Source organism: Octodon degus, unplaced genomic scaffold, assembly GCF_000260255.1.
Source record: "Octodon degus isolate 3935 unplaced genomic scaffold, OctDeg1.0 scaffold00340, whole genome shotgun sequence".
Classification (NCBI taxonomy): Eukaryota; Metazoa; Chordata; class Mammalia; order Rodentia; family Octodontidae; genus Octodon; species Octodon degus.
This window is the reverse complement of record NW_004524916.1, coordinates 980,911-1,001,526: the sequence shown is the minus strand read 5'-3', so window position 1 is coordinate 1,001,526 and position 20,616 is coordinate 980,911. Positions and strand designations below refer to the sequence as shown.

The 20,616-nt window shown below is 38.8% G+C and overlaps 1 protein-coding gene across 1 annotated transcript in view; it reads left to right on the top strand.

The window, feature by feature from the left end:
* Positions 1–451: 451 nt before the first annotated feature.
* Lrfn5 (leucine rich repeat and fibronectin type III domain containing 5) overlaps positions 452–20,616 on the top strand; it is a 287,129-nt gene continuing 266,964 nt past the window's right edge. Inside the window, exon 1 of the mRNA XM_004647917.1 lies at positions 452–744. The gene's annotated coding sequence lies outside the window, so the exon portion shown is untranslated. The remainder of the gene's footprint in view (positions 745–20,616) is intronic.

Sequence of the window (20,616 nt, the reverse complement as noted above, 5' to 3'; positions counted from 1 at the left end):
AGGTATGTTTCGATCCACGGCGGTTGAAGCCAAAAGTTGAGCCTTTCCAGCTGGTTTATCCTACAAACAAGCTAATGAAGATCGCTTTTCAAACTGCTTAACAAAATCCCCGGCTCTGTCACAGCCTCTTCCTAGCTCCCTCTTTCCCACGAAAATGTCACCAGCTCTAAAATTGCAAGGATTTGCGGTGGAGGAGAACTTGAAGGAAACGTGATCAAAGGGCTATGCGAAACCGAGAACGCTCTCTTGGCTGCCGGAGGTCTGGTGGGCTTCCAAGCGGATCTGGAGAAGAACCGGTGCCCTCCTCGCTTCTCCCTCTTCATGCCGGTTGGGTGTGCGTGCAAGTATGAGTGCGCCCGCGCCCGGATCTGAGTGTGAGTGAGTGTGTGTGTGTGTGTGTATGTGTGTGTGTGTGTGCGCGCGCGCGCGTGTGTGTATGTGTGTGTGTGTCTGTGTGCGTGCGCGGTCGCCCTGCCTCTGCCCGCTCCCCGGGCGCAGAGCCGCGGGTTCCATGGGGCGATCAGTGCGGATCCCCCACCCAGCACGACCCGAGGGCAACGGCGGCAGTGGCAGGAGCCACCTCTCTGACTCCCTAGGATGCGGGTGCTGAGCTATGGCAAAGGGCAGCGAAGTGACAAGCGAGACCCGAGAACGACAGTGAAAGCCACCTGGAGCCACCTTGCCGGGATTGTACCTGCAGGCAGAAAGTCCTCCTACGACCGTCTTTCCCCCTAGAGGCACCAGGTAACCAGCAAAGGACTACTTGCCTCACCCAGTTTTCCTCTGGTCTTGCTTCTAGGGTGTCTTATCTGCATTGCAGGCTACTTTACTTATTAATGTTTTGAAAATCATTAGGAAGGGCTGGGTATCCAAGGGCGCCTGCTCTGTGCTGTGGTAATAGCATTTCTGGGAGCTGGAACATAAATCTCGACCTGAGCACTTAATCTAGCAGTGGAAGCTGTGGGGCTATGGATATGCTCCACGCTAAGGATATCTTCTGAGAGCCAGGCATGCTGCACCTGTCTGAAGATACCAGAGATTAAAATTTCGTGTTTCCTTCAGGCTGTGGTTGCCATGGACCATTTGGTGTCCAGCCCTCCCCAGATTGTAGAGTAAGAGATGGTGTTTGGTCTGCATACTTCATTTCAACCAGCGATCCGTTTTTGACCCTTCTCTGTTTCTAGTACCCGTGTGCTTTCTCTCTCCCTTTCCTTGTTGTGCACAAGCTTGCCAGATTCTTTTAGTAGTTGTAAATTACACATCCTGGGACTTTGATCCCAAATGGAGTTTTCTTGGAACTTGCTTTGCATGGGAAGGAATTCATTGTCATGGGTGTGTTTTGAAAGGATGGTGTGTAACGGCGGCCGGGTTTGCTTTGATGTAGCAGAATAAATCCACGAAAAGAAGTCATTTTTGTGTCTAGGAGAATGAGAATAACACCTCAGCCCTTGCCGCCCCAGCTGCATTTTCTCTGTTGTGAGGAAGGTTTGTGGCCCCATGGGTGTGTTTCTAATGGGTATTTTGAAAATTCTTTCCAGTGCCTTGACTTACAAACAGCAGGCTGGATTTGCTACTGCTTAATGAACATATTGGTTCCGATCTGCTAAAATGGAGATTCCCGTGGCTGGCTGAGGCGTCACAAGTGTAGTTAACTTCCCAAGCCCCTCACCCTTATACCTTCCAGTCTTCTATTCCCTTTCCCCACCGTCTTGCCCTCCTTCAACCCCTACAGAAAATTTCCCTCCTTTCTGGAGGGCATTAGAATTAACGTGGTAAAGAGCTTCTAAAGTAGCCTGTGGATGTTTTATTTGATAGTGAAGACAATCTGCATAATTTAGCCAAGGAGGGCCAGTCTGTCCTCTGCCTTGGTGGTGGTGGTGGGGGTGCTGCCTGCTGGGTGCGTTCCTCAGAGCTTTGGCCCGGAGAATCCCGTGGCGCCGGCTGCAGGAGGCGGTGGCTGGGGCTGCGGGGTTTCTGTTTGCTGACGCCGCCGCTTAGAAAGTGGAGGGGCGCTGCCTGAATTTCTCCACTAGCTGCGTTTCTATAGATATCCATATGATGGCATTTGAAGACTATGAGCTGGCTGGTAGCTGCTCTAGTTGTCCCTGCTCTCTGACGTCCCCAGCTCCTCCTCTGGAGTCTGGGGCTCAGCTGCTGCTGCAGCCCTCACAGGCTGGTGGTGCTACAAGGCTGCATTTGCCACGGGCATTGGGGGGCTGGGCTCTGCCACTGCAGCTGCCAGGTCGGCTTTAACACTTTCTTGGGGCGGGGCTGGAGAGCTCAGCAAGCTTGCTGGCAGAGAGCAGCACGTCTGGGCCTAGGTGGCCGCCTGGATAGGAGCAAGGAGGTGGGGAGAGGAGCGGAGGGCTGCGGTGTCCAAAAGCTTACCGCTGCAAAACCTCTCTCCCCCCTCCCTTCTTGTATGAATTTTAAAGAACATGAAATGAAAGCTGGCTCCAAATATTCCTTGCTGTTCAAGTATCACATAGAGTCTCAGGACTCCAAAACAGAAGCTAAGCGTACATTTATGAGATTTCCGTTTGCTCTTTCTCCTCACCCCTCGTGCTCCTCTGGATGCGATCTGGCCCCTGTTACACCCTTGTTCTGCCTTCAGTTGGAACACTGCTGTAGAATCAGCTAAGGCATCCTCCCAACTCATAGACATGAATGAGAGGAGGGCTGCTCTCCAGACAGACTTGGCGTGTAGCTTGGAACTCTGAGCAGGGTGCAAAGGAAACTTGGCTTTATTAGTAAAGCAGGTCGCCCCCCCCAACCCCAACACACACACCCAATTCTCTGAGGACTGGGAGGACACAGTAGCACTGACTGGGAAATGCAAGTGTAGGTAACCAAAATAATCACAACTGGGGACTTGGTAGGAAGTGACGGTATTTTTCCTCTCTTCCTTTTATTCATTTAGTGATTTTAGTTGTAGTTCTCCTAACAGGAGATCCTAGTTAGGACTCTTGTGTGCTCATCCTCTGACAGAGACATGTCTTTTTGTCCCATAAGTTTACTAAGACTTTATTGCAACAAAGCTGATACCCTATTAGCTGTTAACAAATAAGCCCCACCAATCTAGAAAGTCATGAAAACCAGCAAACCAAGAAACACTGAATGTGGATGAAGCATCTGAATGTTGGAAAAATAGGTGTTTCCTCCCTTCTCTCCTCAGTTTGCTTCCTTTGGCCTTTTCTCACCATAGATTCAACCTTTTGACAGTTAATACTTGTCTTTTAAAACATTAAATGTATGGATTCATTTTAGGTATCCATAATGACTCCATTCACAACAGGCAGTGATATACATGTCCATGTACCTGTACACATTATTCCCATTAAGTCAGCTTCCTTCTGTGTGCTTGGAAGGCAGAACAGAGTAGAATAGGTTAATGCCAAAATACCATTCACTGCTATGGACTGGAGTGAGGCTAGATGTTCAAACCAAATCCAGTTCTTACCACAAGGTTTCATATATAGAGGCTCACCCACCAGTCAATAACTGAATCAATACATAAAAGTTTCTACCACCTTTACCTTCTCCCTTGTCTGGAGAGATGGTGAGTAAAGGTGAGTTTAGAGATCTGGACCCACTTTCTTTGTGAGGGGAAAATCCACTCACAGAACTGGCCTGGGCCACCAATGAGGTAAAACTGATAATGATTAATGGAACATTTCCCTTCCAAACCTTCTCATTTGCAGGCCCCTTTTCATAGGTGCAGAACAATAGGAAAGTCAGAACACTCTGGGCACAGACATGAGCATAGAGGGGGAAAGTTGTCACTTGATTTTCATCCTCTAGACAATTTCTTTCAGTTATTTTTTTTGCTTTCTCTTTTGAAGAGGACAGTGACCTTGAGCAATACCAGTACTCTGTGCTTCCCACGCCTCCTTCCTTCTTCTAAATGTGTTGTGCTTTGTGCACATACACACCCATTTCAGTTTGAAGTAGGAGAATTTGGTGCTGTAGGTTCATGGAGGCATATCTTTGACACTAGCCAGAGGTAATTTTTTTCCCCTTGCTTTCAAGAGAGAGAGTAAAAACTACAGCCATCTGAGGGAAAATTGCCACACCCTTTTCCTCTCTTCAATTACTTTTTGTTTTCTCTGTCATTAAATGGATTTCTGGGAGGAAAGCCTTGTCAGGCTATGACATTAGTTGCTAAATGACCATCATATGTTATAGCTACCTTTCATCTCTTCATGCGGAGGCGTCGTTTCCTTTTGTCCATTTAAACCAGGGCTTTGCTTCCTCTTGCTGCTTGAAGTGCTTTTGCCTGGATAGTTTTGCTGAGTTTTCTCCTTGGTGAAATTAGGACCTGCTTTCTGCTTATATTATTGCTGTGGTGTGTGCTTGGGAAGGGATACACCATCTAACAGTGTTCCTGTTTCTCTGTGAAATTACTATACAGTAATTACTCAGTTACTTGAAAGTGAATTTATAGTCAATAACACTGCTAGTAATTATTCTTGGCAAAATTTAAGTCAGAGGAAGAAAACTACTTGAAACTTTCTAAAGATTTCAATAGGAAATCCATTACCTTATTCCTGCAATTTTTGTTTTCTATTCCCTGAAAAAGGAAATATACTGTCGTCATATATTGGTTCTAGTGGCTCTTTTGTATGGCCTAAGTTCTAAATTTTATGCTTGACTGAAGAGTGAAGATAAAATTTAGGCCTCATTGATGGGAGTGGATTGCTTAGGCAACATGACTAATTGGTAATTTTGCTAAATCATTCCAGTGACACCCATGTATGTAGCTCTGCCTTGTTCAATAACCCTGAGAATGAGTCTACTTGCTGTATTTCTAAAGCTCACATTTTTATTCCTGTGGCATCCTTTAATCATTGAGGACTATTTAAAACCTAAAGCAGTATAACGTATGTTACATGGCTTGTACATGATGAAATGAAGAAGGACTAGGTTTAGGGTTTTTGAAGATCATCTGGTTAGAGGTGAACTTTTTCATTGTGCTCTATCACCATAAATTGTATGGTATTGTTATATCCTCAGTATAATATAAATACAAAAAGAGAAGAATTTAACTCAAAGATCGGTAATGCTACTTTAAGCTTTTTTATCATAGTGCTCTGATAGATACTGTTCTGACAGCCTGCTTTTTACTGAACTATATCATCATTTAACAGTAATTATGAGGCTAGTTAACAAGTGATAGACAATTACAAGAGAAATACACGATTATACAAATGCACCATCATTTTACTGATATCAAGTAAAACACTTGTATTATTTAAATATATCCTTTTTATTTTTACAAAAGACTCAAATTACATTTTTAATATTTCTGAGAAATTGGCTTTGGTAGCTGGTATTTGTTAAGTTATGTGTTTCCATTAGGAGGAAAATGTCAGTTGACCAAATTGGATCTTCCTAGAAATTACATCTTTTATAAAAGAAATCTGTTGAGTCGTGTAGTGCACATTATTCTCTTTGTGAGAAAAATACATATTACTTTAAAAATCAACTTCCAATAAAATATTTTAGAATTAATGCTAACAAGCCTTGTGAAGAATGACTGTAGAATGCTAGTAGAAACTGAGTCTATTTTAGATGTGACAACAAAAATGCCCCAAGAAAGAAAGTACCATAAAGGCCAACTTTACTTACTGGGTGTGGAGCTGCATACCAGAAATTCCAGCACTTGGGAGGCTGAGGCAGGAGGATCAATGCAAGTTCCAGACCAGCCTGGGCTACACAGTGAGCTCAAGGCCAGTCTGAAATACGTAGTGAGACCCTGCCCCCCAGCCCAAATCACACCTGCAAAAAACCCTGTAACTTTCAGGATGTTTCTAACAAACTTAAGGAATAGTTTTTTCTTGGGAAAAAATAGAAAAGAAACAAGTTAATTCAGTATATGCTTGATTAGAAGTTGTATAGTATTTGCACAGAGCGGGGGAGGGGGGCTAGAAAACAAAGGTATAGATCTTAGTCTACTTCACTTTGCCCTGTGCAGCTATTTTGAGGAAGTATTAAAGAGTCCTGAAGTGCATACCACTTATTCTCTTGATTCCACTTCTCAAAATCAAAAAAGCACGCTAAGCACATGCTTTACCATTGAACAACATCTCCAGTCGCACTTGCTGTCTTGAAATTGATGTTTCATGGACCTCAGTGACAGCAACTCTGAAGTTACGGGATATTTGCCTGGAAGCAGTTTATTAGCGGAAGCAGATCAACTTTATAACCACAAATGCTAGCTTGTCATATTTCTTTGACAGCGAGGACTGTGGCACTTTTTTGCATATTAGATCCTTTTCATTATTTTTCCATATTGTGTGAAGATTTTCCAGGTTGTTCAATGATTTATATCCACTCATTTTTATCAGTGTTTAGGCATTTGGGTAGCAATATTAAAATGCAGTGGTGAACACTCCATTAAATGGCCTGTATGCTTTCTCCACAGATAGATAGCTTGATATCCCTAGTATTCACAGATAACTTAATTTTTCATGTTGTATTCCACAGATATTTGACGGAGTTTAAATTGCAAATGTGCAGTTACTTATAGGGATGATTTAGCATATTTGCTCTGTATTGACTGATTAATTGTTTAGTACTTTAACAGAGGACTGGACATGGGATCCTGAACCTTAGGCCACTGAAGTCACGGTTGTGCTTCGTGGGTTTTGGTGCTGTGCAGTGGTTAGGCTCATAGCATTTGGGCTTCTACATGCCTATGTCTCAGCCTGGTGTACTCTGAACAATCTCTCTAAGAGGTAGTGCAAGTCCCACTGCCTTCATCTATGAAATGAGGCCAATGCCATTATTGCACTACATGATTTCAGTCATATAGTTCACGGGTAATTAGCTGTCATCGTCACCATCACTGCCCTCATCACCATCATGGCCAGCATCATCATTATCGTCTTGTTATTAGGTAGAAAATGCAAGGAGAAGGGAGAGAAGACTGGATTGCTTTCAAAGCTACACTTGGGATCATAGAATCTATGAAATACTAAGGGTCATCCCAACCAGAGGTCATATAGTGAAGGATCTTGAGCGTCCAGGCAGAAGATGCAAGAAGGGCCATGGCTGGTTTGTAGAATTTGTAGGCTGTGGAATCACCCATGGTACATGATTTACCCAAACATCTTCAGACTTAAAATTATTGTAATCCATCATGGACCCAAACTTAGAAATTTTTAAGTCTTTCTGAGATATATTCAATATTTTAGTCCCTCTAAAGTATCTCAGCCAAGTAGTCATCTTCATTGAGCTCAAGGACCTTTGGTGATTCAAAAATCCCTTCAACTAAAGTAGATTATTCGACTTTGTGTAGGTGTGTCATAATCTTATTTTTTAGGTTGAGCCAAAATTCTGCTATCCCACAGCTTCTAATAAGTTGTGGAGGATGAGATATTTCAAAATAAGTCTAACTCATAAAAATAGTATTGCAGGATTTGGATGGAACTCCTCGTGATATCCAACAACAGTCCCACTGCTTATCATTGAGTATCCCCAGATCCTAAACTAGTGAGGAACAGTTTCCTCGGCATCCTCATTCCAAGTTCCTCTTTTTTTGTGTGCTCAGCAAATTTTAGCTATCATGAAACTTTAGCTTCGTTTACTTTTGGACAAGTTCTGGTTGTTTTGTCCCATTTTTCTTTGAGGCAATGCCAAGAACCCACATGATTGCACTAATGTGGAGTTGAGTGGGACCATTTTGTCTTGCTTTTCAAACAGAGAAAGCAAATGCATAAGTATATTTCCATCTTGCATCCACATCAGAGTGTAATAAATGTTATCAGCATGCCAACTGTCCTTGTAACTGGCCGATGGAATTTCATTAACAAAATCACCATTGTTATGTTTCAAAAGGAGGGCCTGGAATTGAGCGAGTCTAAGCCTATTTCTGAGAACAACACATGAGGTGTCTTTCGACATATTTCATAAAGTCCTGAAAGATATTAATATATCTTGGATTATATGTAATGAATAATTGTCACCATCAACAACATATCAACTTCCACAACATGTTTAAAGAAGGAGCTCAGTGCCAGTAACTGCTGTATTTGGCTTTTTCCCCAATCCATGTAGTGACCCTGTATCTTAGTTATGATTGTCCCATTTATTAGAGGAGCAAATTGAGACTTGAGGTAGATAATTTTAGTTGGCTATGATTATACAACTAATAAATGATAGGGCTTGAATTCAAATCCAAGTCTTTTTTTTTTTTTTTTTTTTTTCCAAGTCTTTCTACAGAAGATGCTGTAGCTGTGACATTGAGGGATTTTTTTTTCCTACTTCTTGAGATTATTTGTTGACTCTTACCTATATGTGTATTTAGCCCTGTGTATGACATGCTGTATATATGCATTACATTCTCAACCTCTTTTGCCTTTTATAGTACTTTATGGATTGTCTTTTATACTTGATCATCTATGAAAAGGCTTTATGGTGATCCATAAGGGATTCCAAAGCTGTTCATACTAAAGAACTGTTTTCATCCTGTTGTTCAGATAAAGTATGTACCAAAACCTTTCTGTAAACCAGACTGTGTGATTTGGGATGTTTTCTCTCCAGTCTGCTTTTTCAGAAGAAACTTGCAAACTATTGTAAATTGGGAAGCTCCCAAGTCAATCAAGTTGACACATTCAAGCATAACTGTCACATTTTCTAAACATTTAGAAGTGTCTGTTGATTCCACAGTAGGAACTTTTTCAGTCATTTCCAAACATGGCTGATTGCACATGACGTCAGTTTCTACTTACCTGCTTTCTATGTAGCCATTTACTATCGCAATGAGGAAGCTTCCTTGAAAAGCTTTAGTCCCTTGTGCTGGGGGTTGTGCCACTCATCTGAAGCTCAAGAAGAAAATTGACTGTGATTGTCCAAGGTACATTTGGGTTTGGTTGGTTCTATTGTAACATTTTTTTTGTCTCTTCTCCACAATTTCATTTTACCTTTTAATTACGTTTTACTGATTCCTATTTACTATTCATTTCTTTTGTAAATTAAATCTAGATTGCACAATTATTATATTCTGGAACTTCACACATCTCATTTGACTTAATAGTTTTCTCATATGTGTATCAAATTACTCTATGTAGAATTGACACATTATTACAGGTATAACAAGTTGCAAGGTGTAGACAACAAGCCAGTACAGTTACAATGACCACACAACTTTCTGATTACAATTCATTTGCAAAAACACATCACTAACATGAGTAGAGGTGACTTCAGTGTTTTCACTTTTAGTAAAGTTATACATTTGTGAGTAGGTGAATGAAAATGTCTTTTGCGTTTATCTAAATATTTTCTCTGAGGACATTTTGTAATTATGGATTTAAAGGACCTTCTGGATTCTATCGAGTATGTATTATTTTTTTTAATTTTTTTATATTTATTCCTGTGATTTTAGATTGTAGTATTAGGTAATATGTTGTGTTGTTTCAAGTCTCTGCTAGTGAATTCTAAAATAACTTCATTCCATCTGTTGCATGTGGAAGTCAGAACACATAAATACTTATTTTCATAATATAATGTGGATGGATCTGTTTCCTTTTGGGTAGAATACAATAATGTTGATGGCTATCCTAGAGGTTTCAAATAATGAATTCCCTGTGTTTCACACCTTGACTGTCTAATAATGGATACAGAAACATCTCTAGAATTCACTATTTTAATATACTGAAAGAAAGAGAATTATAAAGATGTGTGAAGAATAACTGCAAGCATTTTCATATGCATAGAAATTTGTTGTATTTTTAAAAATGCATATCTCTATATTTTATATACAAGACTGTTATATTTGGCTTTAGTACATTTTCTGCTTGCAAATATCCTTCTGCTTTACTCTGTTTAAGACTCAAGACTGAAAGAAACTTTTTAAAAATTTTATTCTAAGACATGAAATTTATTTATAATGAAGCCTATAAATTATTTTTAATTTAAAAAAGAATAAGTAAAAAATTTCAAAGCAAGATAATAGCAGGGTAACAATAGTTAATACATTGCATATTGTTATCTTTTAGTTACTCAGATACAAGATATTGACATTTAATTGTCCAAATAGTAGTCTATCTATCTTAACTGTCTTGTACATACATAGTTTTTTTCACTTTGCCTTTCCTTCTTTTCTACTTTCTCTCATCCCAGGTTGTCTTTTCTTTTGAACAGTTTCTTCCTATTTTTTAGCATCTATTGTAAATTTTGGATCACATTTGTTTTCAGCTTCCCACACTACCAAAGCAATGTGATGTTCATTCATGTGTGTCTAGTATATTTCACTTATAAGTATGGTCTGAGGTTGCATATATTTACCCATAAGAGTCTGCAGTTTATCCTTCTTTGTGGCTGAATAGTACTGCATTGTGGATGAAGACCACATCACTTTAATCCATTCCTTAGCTGATGGGCATTTTGGTTGTTTCCAAGATTTAGCTATTATAAATTGTGTTGCTATAAACATGTACACATACATATTGGTGTGGTATGAGGTTTTTAATTCTTTTGTGAAGATGCCCAGAAGTGGAGTGGCTGTGTCAAGTTGGACCTCCAATCCTCTCTTTGGAAGAATCTCCACACTGTTGTCCACAGTGGTTGTGCCAGTCTGCACTTCCACCAACAGTGAAGGGTTCCTTTGTCTCCACAGACACTCCAGCATTGCTTATTGGTTGTTTTCTTGATAATAGCCATTCTTTACAGGATGAGAGAGCATCTCAGTGTTGTTTTAATTTGTATCCATTGCCCAGTGATACTCAACATTTACGAAAATCATAAATTCTTGGTGAAAGAAATTGGAGAGGTAGAAGTGGAAAGGTATGGTGTGTTCATGGATTGAAAAAACAATATTAAAATCTTAATGTTCTGTATTTGCATATTTTATGAATTTGTTTTTTATAGGGTCTCACTACATAGCTCAGACACCTAGTGATCCTCCTGCTTCAGCCTCCTCAGCTCTGGGATTACAGGTGTGCACCACCATGTCTGGACTCCATGCCTGGCTCTCCATGCCCGGGGGCAGTGCTGGCATGGCATGTCGTGCCTGGGATCAAACCCTGGTCCCTGCACTTACCTAAGCAGGCAGTTATTCCTCTGAGCTATATTGTCAGGCCCTTATATTTAAAGATTTTACGTTTTGCTATTACAATATGAACATCATCCTGAAGGAAACTTTTTAAAAAGGCAAAACAATTTATGCAATCTGAACAGAAACCAGAGTGTAAAGAAACTTTTCTTTTAAAATCATGTTAAGTTCATATTTCTCTTTCCAGATAACACTATAAGTATTTTCCCTTTCTTTCTCTCACTCACTCTCTCTCTTTCATTTGTTCTTTCTTTCTTTCTTCCTTCTTCTTTCTTTCTTTCTTTCTTTCTTTCTTTCTTTCTTTCTTTCTTTCTTTTTTCCTTCTTCTTTCTTTCTTTCTTTCTTTCTTTCTTTCTTTCTTTCTTTCTTTCTTTCTTTCTTTCTTATTTTTGCACCAACGATCAAACTCAGGACCTTGTGCTTGCAGACAGGCACTTATGCCTCTGAGCTATCACCCTAGCCAAAATGACAAGTATTTTTTTTTTTAAATAAGTAAAACAAAAACAATCTCTGGTACCATTGTAACATAACTAAGTTCTGTTAACCTAACTAGAATAATATATTTAAAGTATGTTCTGAAGTAGTGCTTGATCATTAGCACATAGTTAGGAAAACTAATGGTAGCATTCATTTTATCATTATTTAATGAACAGGACCAACCCAGGTTATTTATAATTTTAAAGTGATTTGATTAGGCTGATTGTTTGAAGAGAAAAAAGTAAAATTACAGACAAAACATATCTAAATTGCTTTGGGCATTTTTTATTTGTTACTAATTTTGTGGCGAATGTGTCTTCCTTATGTCTGGTTTTAATGCATTGAGAAGAAAATGAGTAACTTTTATTTTTTCTGATGTAGAAAATTAATTTAGTAGTTCTTTAAATTAATTCATGCTAATTTTATTGTCATCTCTTATCTCTTTCAGAGTTCTACTTCTTTCAATGTTTTGAATTGAAAGTTGAAACTTTTATAAGGGTAGCAAAATGACATATGAGTATAATACATATTTCTCTTAAGATGAAAAGTGGAAAAACCAATCAGTGTAATTAATTTTTTTTCTAATAATATTAGGAGGATAAAGTTTTCACAATCCCAAGTGTTGCCTATAACATTGCAATTTGAAAATATGGAATACATATCTCTAGATTATGTATGTTTAAGGAAAGATACATATTCAAAGACATTTTAAAAGAAGATTGGAAATTTCAGGACAAGATATCACTTGCTGCCAAGTATATGTTCAGGAGGTGTTTGTGGAGTGAATGAATTAATACATAAATTATTGTATATATACTAAAATAAAATATTGATTTTAAGTGTGGATATATAACACTAAACTATTTAAATGTAGCAATAGAAACTTTTATTTTATATTTCCAATGTTTATGTAGAAACGATAATATTTATAACCTTTGGGTTTAGATACTGAATCACAATCTTTGTTACAGGAAAAAAATGTAGCCTTTGTAAAACAATAAGATATCTCTCGAACAACTTTTCGTCTTTATGTGTCCCTGTATGATCTCTATGAACTATAATCCATATGGGAAATTGGAAGTAATGTTCATCTCAAACTGAGTTCAATTGCAGGATGCAAAACTTTCCTGGTTGAGTTAATAGATAAAGGGCTTCTGACAAAGAGTAAAACCTGAACATGTGAGCTATGAGTAACTTTAAATTTGTACTCTCTTTAACAGCTGTTGCTATCAATGATAGCATAAAGGTAGCATCTGTCATCTTAATCTGATAGGATGAGTAAGGTCATAGCATTTCATGATGGGCGTGAAAGCCACTGGTGAGTGTGCAGAAGTCAAGGCAATGTGCAGTGACGTGATGCTTCTAAGTGTGTCAGAGTCAGGATCTCTCACAGGAATGTACAGTGTAAGAGTTTTACTCTTAGCATCTAGAGCTAAGCTGGGAATACAGAATTCTGTCACTTAGAACTCATTTAGCAGCCCGTGGAAAATCCACCTTTACTTGACTCATATGTATAGGAAATTTTGCCTCTCACAATCAATAGAGGGGTGATCTTGGGGCATAGCTTGACTCGACATTGGAAGAAATGAAAAAACGAGGACCCAACCATGAGATGTTGTTCTTCTTTATTGATTCATTTTTTAGATTTGAAAAGGATGGATCATGATAGCTTCATATCATTGCAAAAGGAAGTTCAAAGGCAGAGGGAGGAAGACAGAGAGGGAGGAAGGTCAGAGAGAGGGAGAGCAAAGAAAGAGAAGTGTTTCTTTCCCTAGCAGGCCTGACAAGATTTTTAAATTGGTTCTTTTCAGTCTAACTGCCTTGACTTGGGCTGTTTCCATTTTTTAAACTGGGTTAGGAGGAATCAAGTCACTACTGTACTTTCTTTATTTATTCCTCCCGTTCCCATGCCCTCTTTTCTTTTTCTATTTATCTCTTTTGTTTCTTTCCCAATCATTACCAACAAAAGACATTCCTCTGCCTTCCATGTGGAATTAAAAGACTAATATACCCTTAATGAGATTTTATTTTATTTATTTTTGTGTGTGTGGAACTGGGAATTGAACTCAGGGCCCTGCGCTTACCAGGAAAGTGCTTATTCTACTGAGTTACCTCCCCAGCCTGGAGATTTTAATACTTTGCTTTGCTAATATATGTTTCTAGCTTTAAGATTCTTTAGCAAGTGCTGTTATTTTAGGGAATAAACTGGAAGTTATCAGGCTGGACTTACTATAAAATCTTTAAAATGAGTCAGCCTTGTCAAATTTTGCTACAAATCAAATTTGTCTGCTTTTCATTGGGAAGTTAATGACACCCCTCTACAGGCATGCTTCATTTTATGACCACTTAATGACTGTTTGGACTCAAGATCTAAGTGTGCTGTTTGGATTTAAGACTGGCATAAGGGCTTTGGATGCCGGAACGTGTGTGGCAATGCAAACCTGTGGTGGCTTCTTCTACAGTACTGCCCAGTAATTTTTGCTGATTGTACTGTAGAGTTTTATGTCCTATTATATACTATAACACTGTATTATGCAAATCAAATCAACTTCAACAGGCTAGACTTTCCTTTGTTCACTGCTTTGCTCTGAATATTGTAATGTCTATACTGTGTACGACTCACATAGCAACCAATTCATTTAACAACATGATGGTAGGAAAATGAATCCATCCTTAAACAAGGAGTGTCTGTATTTGCGAAGCATAGCTTTGTCTTACTGCTATAGAACACTGAGATGCTATGGAGATATAGATATGTCACTGTATACTTAATGGGAATACATAATACAAATTATATATTATATATTACATAAATATAAATGTATATAATATAAACTCGCATACTGTCACAGGAGTTTATTTTTATCAAATACTGTATGCTTGATGCTGGACTGTTCATAATCTTCACACTTTGCATTATTACAAGTAAATTCTAAGTTAAAAGACAGGCAAATCATCTAATACTCCTAATAGCCTATTAAAAGTATAGAGGAGGAAATGGCAATGGAAGTATTGAGTTATAATTTTTTAAAAGTCTCAGTGCCATTTTCTCTTTCTAAAAGAGATCAGACAAACAGTGAATAATTATTGTAGCTTTGTTTTCTTGTCATAATCACACAAATGCCAAATAAATGACTGTAGCCTCTGTTTCAATATCATGATCTCTTTTCCACCTTGTGAGGTGAGGCCCTGAGTTCTCTATCCTGATTTACCCACTTCTGAAAGTCAGAATTTTATATTTCTTTTTAACAAGGCCACTTTCATTTTTACTATAATTTTAAGATTTCAGCTCTACTAATGAGGTTGTGACAGGGATGAGAGAGAAGCCACCATTTTGCATGGGCTTTCTGTTCGCACAGCAGCTCTAGGAGGGAGTAGTGAGCCGGTGGCCAGGCAAGCTGGGTGGGCCCAGGCCTGCTGCCTCTGCACAGGTGAGCTCCGCAGGGAGTGCACGGCCTTCCAGCCTCCTGAGCGCCCACGGAGACTTCCTCAGGGCCACAGCATGCCTGGAGTCACTGAAGAAAGCATCTTCTGCCGTAAATAAAATTACAAAAAGTAGTACCTGGGGGAGGTATTTTGAAAATTTGTGTGTTTGATCTCCTAGGAAGTAGCACATCACAAAAGCAAATAAGCATATTTTTTATTTTGTGTGGAACTCCAGCATAATGCAGTTGCTCAAGGTCAGTTTAGTAATAAATTTTCACTGTCTTTCCATGCAGGTACAAATGAACCTAGTGGTCTAGCTTTAAGTGATAGCTGGAGGAAATATTGGTCGTATTAGAATTACATTTTAATTGCACTGGTCAGGCTCCTTAACATATCAGATATTGGACATTTAGGTATATCTATTTTATTTTATGTTTTTATGTTTTTTAGCAGTTGAATTATCTTCATTTTCACTTCAAGAGCAGGGAGCTGGAAACATGAAAGTCTCATTTTCATAGTCAATTTTTGGTCAGAGTGCTCTAAGTTTTATTAACTAATTATGGTGAAAGCACAACTCTGCCCTCTGCATTGAGAGGAAGTCAGTGGCGGCCTATGAAGAAAATCATGGAGTGTGGTTAATCACTGTTCCTTCTTCCTCTAGAAGGATGGAACTAGTCGAAGCAATTACATGTACAACACAAAGGCTCCCACCTACCCAAAAGGAAATAGTTCTTGGCCCACTGCAGGTATTTAAATCTCTAATACATTGAGTTCCAGATACCTAGATTTTGAAGTAACCGCTGCCTCTTACTTCAACATGGACACATAGCTGTTATGTTACTAAATGAGCATATTTAAAATATTTGTTTTTAAAGTAGTAGTTCTTTCAATCGATTAGGTTGTAATTTGATTATCTGGTTAGTTTTCTAGCAGCTAATCTGTGTGGAGGTGTCACTGCTAGCACTTTAGGAAATCAACAAGAGATTGTTCATAACCATGACTGAGATCAACTCTAATGTCATCATTTGTATCCTCTTTAGATGATTCTTCGGAGGAAAAAAAAATTGAGCTGAAAGGTTATCACAAAAATAGAATGCAATGAGACACATAAAAATAGCATTTTCTTTTCTGTCTTCCTCAATCTGGGTAAAGCATTCATTGTATTATTCTTCACGAGCTTTGCAAAATGCTCTAAAAACTTTTTAATTCAAGTTACTAGGAGCCTTTTAAAATGTACCTAGTGAAAGAAGGAAGTGAAATTTTGATAAAGCAGTGGTTGAAATATGAAATATTGTTACTCTATATCATTGCTGGGAGCCTTAATTGAAGCACAGATTCTGAGTAAATCAACAGTAATAATGAAAAAAAGTCTAAAACACATTATCTTATTCTATCAGTTCTCTTACAATAGCGCGCGCACACACACACACACACACACACACACACACACACTGTTAGACACACTTTCCTTGGTACCATTTTTGTTTTTCTGTTTGAATCATGCAATAAGCTAATTCTTTGTTCTTTTTTTTCTTTCTTTGTCTTAGTTGCAAAAAAATCAATTATCTAGAGATAAAAGACCTTAATTACACATGATCATTTGAAATTTTGATTTTTAATGAAATAGATTTAAGGTTACATTTTTGCTAGTAATTTCATTCACTTTTTAAGGTGCAGATTGCTTTAGAATTTCATCATGATTTAGATATGGATAGCTAAAGATATTTTAATGAATTAGGAAGTATAATAAAATTATAGATTTCTCTTTTATATTAAATACTTTGTATTATACTCCAAACTTTTTAAAATTATTATAAATAAGATATGGCTTGAGAGTTTATCACATAGATATTAAGGCATGTATTACATGTAATTACATGGAAATTCACTGAAATCTACTTTATAATAGAAAAAACATGTTTTATAAGACCATGTAATTTTGAGTATTGATCAATTGTGGGCATTGGATAGGGCAGGTGAGATAGCTCAGAGTACTAAGCACCTGCTTACTCAAGTGCAGGGACCCGGGCTTGATTCCCACCACTACATGGTGCTCCAGCCCTGCCCCTGGGCATGCTGAGCCAGCCAATGAGTCCGGGCCTGGTGGTGCATGCCTGTAATCCCAGTGCTGGGGAGGCTGAAAATAGGAGGATCACTACAAGTCTGAACTGCTCAATGAGACCCTGTACCAAACAAATTTTTTAAAAAATAGTGGACATTGGATATTTTGTCTCAGCAACAAAAAAGTAATCATGACAAAATTTGGTCCCAGAGAAGTGGGGTTGTTGTTGTGACTATACCTGACCATGTGGCTCAAATGCCTTTGGAGTGGCTTAGGGGAAGAAATTGCAGAGGTTCAGGGAGGTCATATGAAAGAGAAGCACTGGAACACCCAAGGCTGTTCTGTCTGGTTGATTCTGGTCAGAGCTCAGAAGACCACAAGACTGATAGAAATCCTGCTGGTAAAGACCAGGAGGTCTCTGCTGGGAAGAATGAATACACTGGCTGTTGGACTTAAGATCATGTGTATTGGGCTGGCCAGATAGCTCAGCAGATTAAAGTGCTCACTTAAGCAGATGCAGGGACCAGGGTTCTTTCCCCAGCATGCCGTGCCAGTCCTGTCCCCAGGGCATACTGAGACAGGGATTGAGACTAGGCAACTGGTCATGGTGGTGCACACCTATAATCCTAGTGCTTGGGACGCTGAAAGCAGGAGGATCACTACGAGTTTGATCTATGTAGAGAGACCCTGTACTAAATACATTAAAAAAAAAAGATGATGTGTGTTATATCTTGGAAGAAAGTTTGTTTGCATTTTGCTCATGTACAGAGACTTTGCCTGAGGCTGAGATTAAGGACTATAGAAGCATGAATCTGGCAGAAGAATTTTCAAGGCAGTTAAATGTTGAGGTGGTATGGCTATTGTTGGGAGCTTTTAGCCAGATTTGTGTTAAAAATCTAAGTGCAAAGGTCCCAGCAAAATGATTTAAAATGTTGTGAGTTTGGCCAGAAAGGAAGCTTTGTAATGCTGTGGACAAAGAGGAGAGGAGATCTTCATTGCTGAGGAAGAACACAAGAATTGAAAAGATAGCCTGAGGGCATCAAAAGAAGTAGCAGTCTCTACCCTTTGCAGCTTCAAAACTGCAAAGAAGACTGCTTTGAGAAGAAAGCAATGGCTGCACCATGTTCCAGAATGTAGGAGCATAGAAAATTTGTTCCTCAAAATTAGATTCAGAGAGCCCAGGGATCCAGGCAATAGACTCCTACAACCAAAAGAGAGGAAAGCCTGGCTGCTTCTCCAGCTAGCAGCAGACCTTGACATCATCCACATGGCACTAATGTTTATGCACATGAAGAATGCAAGAGTTCTGAGATTAAGGGGGCTTCCACCTCAATTTCAGAAGGCCTGAGAAGCCAAGTAGTATCACCCTGGGAGGGCAGTGTGTGATTCTGTGAGTGACAAGCCTAAAGTGCAGTGGAGACCCCAGAAGTTTGGAAAAGTGAAGAACGTTAATCACTAAGGAAAGCTGCAGACAAGGAGAGTGGGCCTAAGGTTTGAACCATGGGAGCTACAAGCACCAGAAGTGCCACAAGGGTGGAGCCGCTCAAGCCCTCTGGAGCTCAGCTTGCCACAGATTGCATCAGATTCTGGCTATGGAACTACAGTGCTTAATGTTTGCCCTGGTGGATTTTGGCCCTGCTTTAGTCCCTATCCTTTATATTGCTGTTTGTAACTCTTATACAGATATTTTTCCCCATTGAACATTGGAAGTGTTTAACTTTTGTACAGAGGCTTGGAACTAAAGAGTTTGCCTTCCATCTTGGAGGAGATTGGAGCTTGGACTTTTCATAGATGCTGGGATTTTTAGGATTTTAAATAGTGTTGCAGATGGACTATATGTGTCCCAGGCAGACTGTTATGGTTCTAATGTAATACTATGTTGATAAAGTTAATGTTGGTTCTTAAGGATTGTCAAACCTGTGTTATAATGTTCAAGCTATGAAATGTTAAGAATAGGTATATCTTTGTATCTGGAAACTGGTTTAAAGAAATGTGTCTGGTTGACAAGTGGTGGATTGTACTGGTTGATACACTGGATCAACTTGAGCAGTCTAGAAACCAACTAAGTACCTGGGAAGTTTTATAGCCTGGAGTAAAAAGGACATGCCCTTCCTGCTCTAGGATGTTCACTGTGTCAACCTGAGAAGTTTAGAAGTTCAACCAAGTGATGTAGCAGGGGCCTTATTAAGGGTCCTTACTTAATAAACATCCTCATTCATGAAAGAGGAAGGCTCAGGGATGGTGCTGGCAGGCAACCCTATACAATATAAGGGAGAAAAAGAGCACCACTTGCCCCTTCCCCTTTTGCTCTTGTTGCTTGGCTCTCTTCTTCAGCCTTGGACTGTTGCCATGCGCCATTCCACCCTGCCTTGGAGTCAACTGATTATGGGCTGAAACCTCCACAAATAAGACTTCATGCAATGTTAAATATTGATCAACAGTAGACAGATTTCCTAATGAATGATTATTCTGCTGTTTTATTGAATTATATAAATATATGTATATATTTGTTGCTAAAGTTCTAAAATACATATCTGTAAAAATGGAAGCTGTAGTGGTTATAGTGGTACCTTTTTAAGGTAAAACACATATATACAGAGAGACATTAATTCATATTTATTAATGAATATTTTTCTGTAAGGATACGCACATCCATAAAAGCAGATGGCTGTTCACATGATGGTGGAAGGATCAAATCATAGTTAATTTCATTTTTGTAAACATTTGGAACTTTTGCCTGGTATGAGTACATATTCATAATAAAAATTAGAGCATACATTTATGATAGATTATTATATATAAAATCAAATAAGTGATCAAAGTTTCTAAGTAATGATGAAAGACTAACATATTCTTGTCATTGTATTATTAAATATTTTTATTACAACTCAAATATCAATGATATATACAAAGCTACTTCCCCTAAGTAAACTGAAGAAATCCAGCAAGCAAGCTCATGTAAAGTATGGTTGGTACTTGTCACTTGTATATAATCTGTCCTCAGAAGCCTTATATGTTCAGTTAGAATGGAGATTAGGTTACAGGAACAGGGGAGCTATGCAAGTCTGTGGAGTAGTTGATCCATGCATCCATCAGCCATGCATGCTCTGCCGCGCCCTGGTACTCCATGCTCTTGGCCTTGCAGCCAGCCAATCACGGACCAAACCCCTTAAAACTGGGATTCAAATAACATCTCCTGTTTTAAATTGTTGGTGTCAGATTTTTTATTCCTGCAAGAGGAAACTAATTGATACAGTATTAGATAAGACAAAATCTGCACCTTACTCTGAATCACACTAGCAAGATGAAATATCAAAACTGTTCACGGATGACAGCTTTGAACTGTCGCATACACTGTAATTGGTGTGTGTGAGAGGTCTGAGGCTCTGTAACACCTGCACATTAAATTCATCAAGATAATTTAAAAAGCTTAACTTCCATGATAAAGGTATTTCATTCTGTGTTCCTTTCAGCCTCATTTTCCAGAGTTAGGAATTTTTAATACTTCGTACTCCTTTATATTTTTGAATCTACCATTGATCTTGACAGGCAGAAAAATGGTGGTATCATTAAAATTTAAAAGGAAATCATATTTATA